The sequence below is a fragment of the Dreissena polymorpha genome, chromosome 16 (genome assembly GCF_020536995.1).
Source record: "Dreissena polymorpha isolate Duluth1 chromosome 16, UMN_Dpol_1.0, whole genome shotgun sequence".
Taxonomy (NCBI): Eukaryota; Metazoa; Mollusca; class Bivalvia; order Myida; family Dreissenidae; genus Dreissena; species Dreissena polymorpha.
In genome coordinates, this window is record NC_068370.1 from 7,982,702 (window position 1) to 7,991,075 (window position 8,374).

Sequence of the window (8,374 nt, forward strand, 5' to 3'; positions counted from 1 at the left end):
GATGAAGTTTTTGTCGCAGTGCGCAAGTTGACAAGCTATTATTATATGTAACCATTTGTCGAACGTTTAAATACTCAGACAGGCGAATGCCACGTAATTATTAACAATTGACATACAATCAGAAAAAATATGTTAGGATTTTCGATCGCCATGGATTCAAAGCTTTCCTGACGCAGTTGATAAATTATTTCGCTACAAAATCTGGTAAAATTACATCTTTTAACTGTATGTAAACTTTGTTTAGTTTTTTGTCTATAACATATTCTTCTGCTATATGCTTCTTGATCAACATCATTTTAGTTGAGCCTCATACTGTGTCTGTTAGACGTTGGTTATTTAAGGTACATACTATGGTTGTTGAAAATAAATTTTAACTGACAAATGACATACGTTGCGTTAAACTGAATGTACGGTTTCCAATTATTCTAGTTTAAAACAAGAACAAGCGATAATTGTTGCAGATACCATCACAGAAACTTAGGTTAATAAGTAAAGTGGAAAGTGTAGGTAGAACAAATATCTAAATTTAGTAATATTTTTCATAATCCTAATACAATTCGAATACAAATGTGCTAAGACTGTTTTAACATATATTTAAATACAAGTATTGTTTGCACGTGAATTAACTTTATGAACTGTTCACAAATTTAATTTACACGTCTGGAATGTGTCATCGGCGTAAACTTCATTCAACTCTGAGTGTCTCAGTCACAAATAGAGATCGATCACCGTCTGATCAGCGGACGACGTATTTTTACACTCATCGGGCTGGCACCCGGCCGATGATCGCACGGACACCGGTTCATTTTGTAGCATCGGGCAGCGTCTGGATTAATTTAAGTCTCATTGAAAATGTTACCCTACGTCGTGCCTGGGATGGAATCGATTTGAGATCGAAAGAAGATCTGACGATCAACGCCGGGTTAGCGCCTGGCGATTGCCCGACATCGGATTCATTGTACGTGTGTCGGCAAAAATCGAGTTATTTCCCTGGGACATAAACATCGGCCGGCGACCGTCTGATGGCCGGAGGACCTCCGCCCGATGACTGACAGACGCCGGACGGAGCTCGTCATGAGACACGTACAACGAATCCGATGTTGGGCGCCGCACAATGCTACAAAATGTCTCGGTGACCGTACGATCATCGGCTGGGCGCCAGCCCGATGATCGGAAAATTGCATCGTCCGCTGATCGAACGGTCTGTATTAGTGACTTAAGTATTAAAATGTTTCACTCATCGGACGGCGGACGGCTCCGACGTGTCTAGTCTTCCCGATGCCAGGAGATCGGACACATCGGCCGTCGAACGCGTTATTTGTGACTGAGGCATAAGAAAAGCATTGCACGCCATGTTCATAAAAACATGACAGTAATTTAAAAAAGCTAATATAAAACAGCCGACATTTGTTTTAAATATAAATCTTGACAATTACGATCTCCTTTGATATCTTTGAATGTTTATTGTTGCTCTCCATTTTAGTCTGCTCACATTTTGAACAATGAAATGAGTAGCACCGTTTCTAGCTATCGTTTGGATCGCGCGAAAAAAAGTTTGTTTTTAATTTTATTGTAACACATGAAATATGCTGTATCGTGCGTATGGAGTGTTTCCTAATTATTCAAATATACATGTATGTTGTTAGCGGTATATACGAATAAGTAATCAAAAAAGCCCTCCAAAATTTAGTCAAATAATTAGAAAGTAACAGTCCAGCTAACAGCTAGTTGAATGTGAACCATATGAATTATACAGTTTCAAAACATGGTTTTGTCATGTTATACATCCATACAAATCGGGACCGATCCTCTTTCAAATAGTGTCGCTAGACAAAATGCCGCTTTATCAAAAAGAACAATCGATAATGATTATAAGTCAGATTTCGAAAGTTTATTTCTTTGAACAGGTGAGAGTAACTATTAGTGGGCACATGTCTATAGAACCGTTGTATAACATGCATGGATAACAAATCGTTCCGTATTGAAAGCTTTACCTGGGCTGGTGAACACGATAATACACCGTATTTATTCAAGGCCTTACCTGGGCATGTGGACTTTCATTACTCTACATAAACTACTTAACTTAAACCTAAATAATAAGAATATTGTTTTCAATTCAGATTCATTTTGCCAGTTTATTTCTCCGCATAATATCAGTCAAAAGTGAGTAAGAATAAATTTATTTATGACAAATTTCATACGTACACTTTAAATGATGTTGTGACTACTGTCACTAGCAAGTATGATAATAACAACATTAAGAGAACAAATTAAATGCATAGTGTATTAGATCGATACGTTATAGGTAAAAGAAACCATAATTCCATTGACAATCGAAATCACGCCGATAAATCAATGATTATTTGTTAACACATTACTGTTTTAAACAGTGTGCATATATGTTGCACAACTTCACAAAATTCCCATTCATTCAAAAGTAACACCTACTTTTTAAAAGCATTAAATGTTATGGTGTGCTGACCAAATATTGGCAAAGATAAAGCAGTGATGCATTTATGATATTGTATAATTCAGAAAAAGGCTATATTGAATATTTGTTTAGTCGGCAGAGTGTCCCTTCGACCATTTGGTACAATCGATATTTCTGTTCATATTACAGATAGCGGAAGGGTCTGTTCAAAATTACACGGAATGAATTCCACGGCTTTTCAGTCAATCAAGGTAAGTTACTGTTGAATCTTTTTGGAAATAAATGAATAACAGCAGCAATATTCTGTCTATGTCAACAAGAGTTAAATTTAAAAAAAACTGTCAAAAACAGCTTAAACTATTTTAAGTTCTACTACTTCTAAGCAGTCCATTTTTCATGGTAATCAAATAATGTTTAATCACGTATTTTTTACCATATACTAGAATATTCTTGATAAGAAGATCATTGGATAAACTGTAAATGTAACCCGCTTTATTCAAATAAAAGATTTATTCAGACTCTGATACATATAATGTTCATATATTTAAGAGGATGTGTATTACCAGCACGTAGAATGTAGTATTTGTATGTTTAACTATTTGCTTTTGTAAGATGAAAATACATTAATATGTTTTAGTAAATTTCTTTTTAAACATGAATTTGTTAACATTATCGTATATCAATACCAATATAATCTTTAAAAAGAATCGAGTTTTATATAACATATTTGAACCTATATAGGTCACTCCGTTGTTGCCTGTACATATTGAATCTAATTAAATAAATTTATAACGTTATATCAAACATCTTATACCTTCTAAATACATAAATTCCAAGTATACGTTTGAATCTACTCCGTACCTTTAATGCAAAAAAACAAGAGAATATGTGAGCAAATCCAGTAACATTAATTAAATTAAAATGTCCAAATTTGCATAATTTGCATAATGGTTTTGAATTTTAAAGAAAAGAGCCTCCTATAATTATGATTATGAAAGAGATACGGAATTGTAATAAAGATAAATTAAAGAAAAATTGCAGGCTGCTGTATTATGCACATTTAGTGACTGAATTCATTTTTTATTTCGTAACAGTATGTGTATGAAGATGAATCCCGGGAAACAAACAACATTATGAATATCCTGGGGTATGGACCCGAGATCAGACAGAAACGCCGAGACTCTTACAAAGAGCGTGATAGGCTGCGTAATACATGGAACAATTGATTGCCGTTATTCATCACGGCGGGCAGCAAGGCGGAGGGACTGACATGTTTATTTGAGAGCGATACTGACGCAATATATGTGTTACCAAATGCTGTGTGTTTGGAAAACAGTTGTGACCAAAACAATATCCCTTATCACATCACTATATTAGAAATGGATTTCAAAATGACAACTGCGGGATATTGTATAGTACTATTTGGGAGACTTGCACCTGCAGGCACTTCTGCTATTCCCGATTCCTTATGTGAAAATGAATGTGGCAACACTTTATTAAGCAGTGCCCTATTTGTAGATCATTTCAGAAACTTTCCACTAGAATCCAGTACGGTCAGCCATCCACAAGCTGGTCCATCGTTGTCATGGTCTAATGGTCCTTTTAAAAATGATAGGGTACACGCCATTCGCTGTCACTGTCCAAACATGTTGCAGGCATGGGCCAATCGAACTCGTCACTGGCCACCATCAGATATTGTAGAGAAAGTGGTTGCGATGGGAGCTTTTGTTACTCCGATCGGCTTTAAAGGCAGCAAACACATCCATGTGGAATGGAGGATTTGCTTTAATACTGGAGAAACGGAACTTGTTAATAGTCTTAACGACACTCATATCAAATTATATATGTTGCTTAAAATGATCGCTAAGGATATACTGAAACCGAAGATGAAAGAAATCACATCGTACACAATGAAGAATATCGTGTTATGGCTTGCGAAGAACAACAAATCCTCTTTGTTCCATTCCGAAAGTTTGTTTCATTGGCTCCATGAGGGACTTGATATATTGCGAACCGCTATATCCACAAGGCAACTGCCTTACTATATGATACCTGAGAGAAATCTTATGGCAACATCTGGACTGAGCAATGAGCAGCAGCTTCTGTGGGGGAGGACTATTAAGGACATGATGGAGGAAGGTCCGCGAATATTACTTAGGTTAGATAAATTCCGCAAGGCAGTTATTGGGTACCCGGAACCACTTCTGTGGTACAGCAAGATGAGGACTGAACTGGAGATGTGGCAGTTGAAGTTATTCAACAGACAGCTTCAATGCGAGGTCACGAACTCAATGGTTTTTGAGACTGACACTATCGTGCAGACATGCATTAAACGTACTAATGAGATACAACAAGAGGTTGCGTGGCGTATGGGTATTGATGGCAGTTCGTTTGATGATGTAAAAGTATTAAAGATGATGCTAAGCTAAGGACGTATTTAAAATGTATCGATAGCACAGTTTAATATGTACACATTTTGTGTGTGTGTGAACATAATGACTCAGTTTTATGCGAGATCAACAATAGGGAGTTTTAATTGAATCATATTTTCAGAAAGTTTCTATAGGTACATCCAAGTCCCTTGCTTTTTTAAATCAGCATTTGGTGATAATGGCTGATTATTTGTAACGACGTTTTTATATAATTCGAGGGGAAAGACTTTGTTTAACTATGGTAAAATATTTTATGTTTACATATGAATAATCAAACAAATAACATCACTGCTACCATTTTAACATGTTGGTCCAATTTAACCATTTAATAGTTTGTTTCTTACATGTAGTAATATATTTTCTTTAGTGTGGAATGAGCAATATAAAGCCAACATTAAAAGTTTATCTGCTATATGCACGCACACTGATTGCTATTCTAGAATGTGTTTGAATGTTGTCACTTATAAAGCTTATATTGGATGTTTTTTTACATAGATTGTATTATTCATATGGAATTTTGCTTTCATAACTATTACAACGTTAATGACACGTCAAGGACCACAAAATAAGCTGGAAATTCGTAGGTTATTCGACAAAACTTATATACAATTTGATAAACAAGGAGGTAAAGGACCTCGATTGCCCCAAAGTACTGCGTGAAAAGAACACATACAAGTGGCTTTTAGAGCGGGAACAAATAATTAGAAAGTAACAGTCCAGCTAACAGCTAGTTGAATGTGAACCATATGAATTATACAGTTTCAAAACATGGTATTGTCATGTTATACATCCATACAAATCGGGACCGAAATGTTTTTTTAAGATGTGTCTGGTGATATAGGGTTTGGACTCACTTGACACACAGTTGGCCTATATTTAAAAAAGATAAACATAACAAAAAGTCAAATATCCTTACCTAGTTTGATAATTAGTAATAATTTTTTTTGTATTCATCAGTATTGAGTAAAAAATGTGGCTTTTAAAGTGATACCAGCGGTTTTAATACGATTTCATTTGGTTAATTAGGTTTTGAATGCACGTGATCCGGACTTTTTTTGATATAGAAATTCTCCAGATAAACATTCTGAGTTTTAAAATTGAGTCATACATGTGGCTTATAGTTCGGTTAAAATATGTGTTTGGTGATTTTATCTAATGTTTATACGCCGAAAAATACGCTTGAAAAGCTATTGTCAATATAAACAATCTGACCAAGTTTCATCTAGATCGGATGCAACATGTGGCACCTTAAACTTTTTTTGTTTTTGACACTCGCCTTGTATTGACTGAATACTATTATAAGGATTATTGAATTGGAACATTTTGTGCTCAGAATAGCTTACATTTTAAATAATAATAGATAAATTGCTTTAAATGAAATGAATATTAAGTCTTTAGCTGCAGCAATAAAACGGTGTGATCCAGGGGAGAGAATCGTTTACGAAAATCGCTGATATATGCAGTCACAGTTAGTTCCCTTTAAATGACAGAGGTATTTGATATGCATACTGTTATGTTCAAAACATACGTAATTAATACAAAATCATATACAAGTAAATTATGAGCGGTTGGTGAATAAAAGACATAATCATATTTAAACAATTTATCAGATCAATGCTATTTATTGACATTACATATATAGATAATGTAACGTTGAACAATAATTATGTTACTCAACATACATGACAACGTCTCCTATGAAGGCGCATGTGTTATAACTTCATTATATAAAACTAATAGAGTTATTTATCATAAGAGAGCAATTATTAAGTCCCCATCTATATATTTCTATTTTTCGTTGTTTACAAATCGAACAATGAACGATTTTGAGTCGTGGTGCGAACAAATTAACACCACGTGACAGAGGTAGCCACTGTTTTTAAATTTTAGTAGACACGCTTGTCTGTTTATAAGCAGCAGTTTAAACACATGATACAGACTCAAACATGATCGGTACTACAAACGTCATATCAAATATAATTATATTGTTTTTGTACTGCGCAACGCGCATGTTCTGGACTGCATTTGGTAAAGGAAATTGTTTCGTTAAAATAATAATTATACAGTTAGTTCGCATTTATAGACAAATTGACAAGAATCACGATACTGTATTATAATTGTTTGAATAAACGGATATTGTTCAATACGATCGGGGACCCTAATGGTGATGAGGCGACTTTAAGCTGCATAGATAGCGTTTGTCGATTTATAATATCTTATTGGTTAATGCATAATGCTGGTTGGGGACCCGACGCTCAAAGATGAGCCCACGGGGGTATTTGTTGAAAGTAACCACGCATTTAAATTACAAAGAGGTTTAATGTCATATATATATATATATATATATAAAAAAAAAAAATATATATATATATATATATATATATATATATATATATATATATATATATATACATATATATATATATATATATATATATATATATATATACTATATATATATATATATATATATATATATATATATATATATATATATAAACCCCTTACATACTTGCCGTTTTCATTATATCATCCATGCCACATGTCTTGTCTGTGTATGTTCCCAGTTTAGTTGTGCAGCATTGTAAATAAAGTAAGTATCACTAAATGAAATAAGTCGGCGTGATATAATACAGGGTCGCGATGTGTTGTATCCGGTGATAATAGAGACTGAAGGGTATGAGATAAGATACATGTGTTATTCGTCTTCCTACTGACCACAAACATATAGAGGGTAAAGTTATTAATTGACTGACCCTGTATCACACCGTGCGAGGTATATAACAGGCCAATTAACTATTGGTCCGTAGTCCAAACCAATCAGAGAACCCTTCCCAGGCTTCCAACACCGTTTTCGCAAAGCATATCCACCATTTACAAGTGTACATCAAATCAATCCATTTTTTTGCACTCAATGATTTCTACCAAATCATTGTGACGTGGTGTCAAAATAAGTCAAACGACGACATTATCAATAGGTATCTGATGTTGAATGCGCACACCGGAAGTCCTTACAGTTGGATTGCATGCCATTTGATAATGAACACCCATGGTTGCGTGCATTATGTATATTTATTTAACAGTTTAAATAATATGTTTTGGTTCTGATATGAAGATCTGTATAATATATTATTACTAATTTTCTAAACAAAAAAATTAGGAAAATAAAAACAGTTGTTTCTCATATGTTTTATATCGATATAGAGCCACAATCGTTTAGTCCACTTATCATGCTTGGAAAGTCATTCCTTATACAAATTAATGTTAAGATTCATATTTTGAGTTAAAATAATAACATTGTTCGTTCTGTGTTTCTTAAGAAGAGTTTATACGAATAGCAATTTACATATATTGTACATGGTGCCAAATATGCGACTTAAAGGACCAACCAATTTTATATAATAAGAATGCAATACTGCTCCAGCAGCTGGATTTTCACTACTAAATATTTAGAAGAATCAAATGTTATTGCGTTTTGAAGGTAATATGTTAATACAAAGATCATCTCATT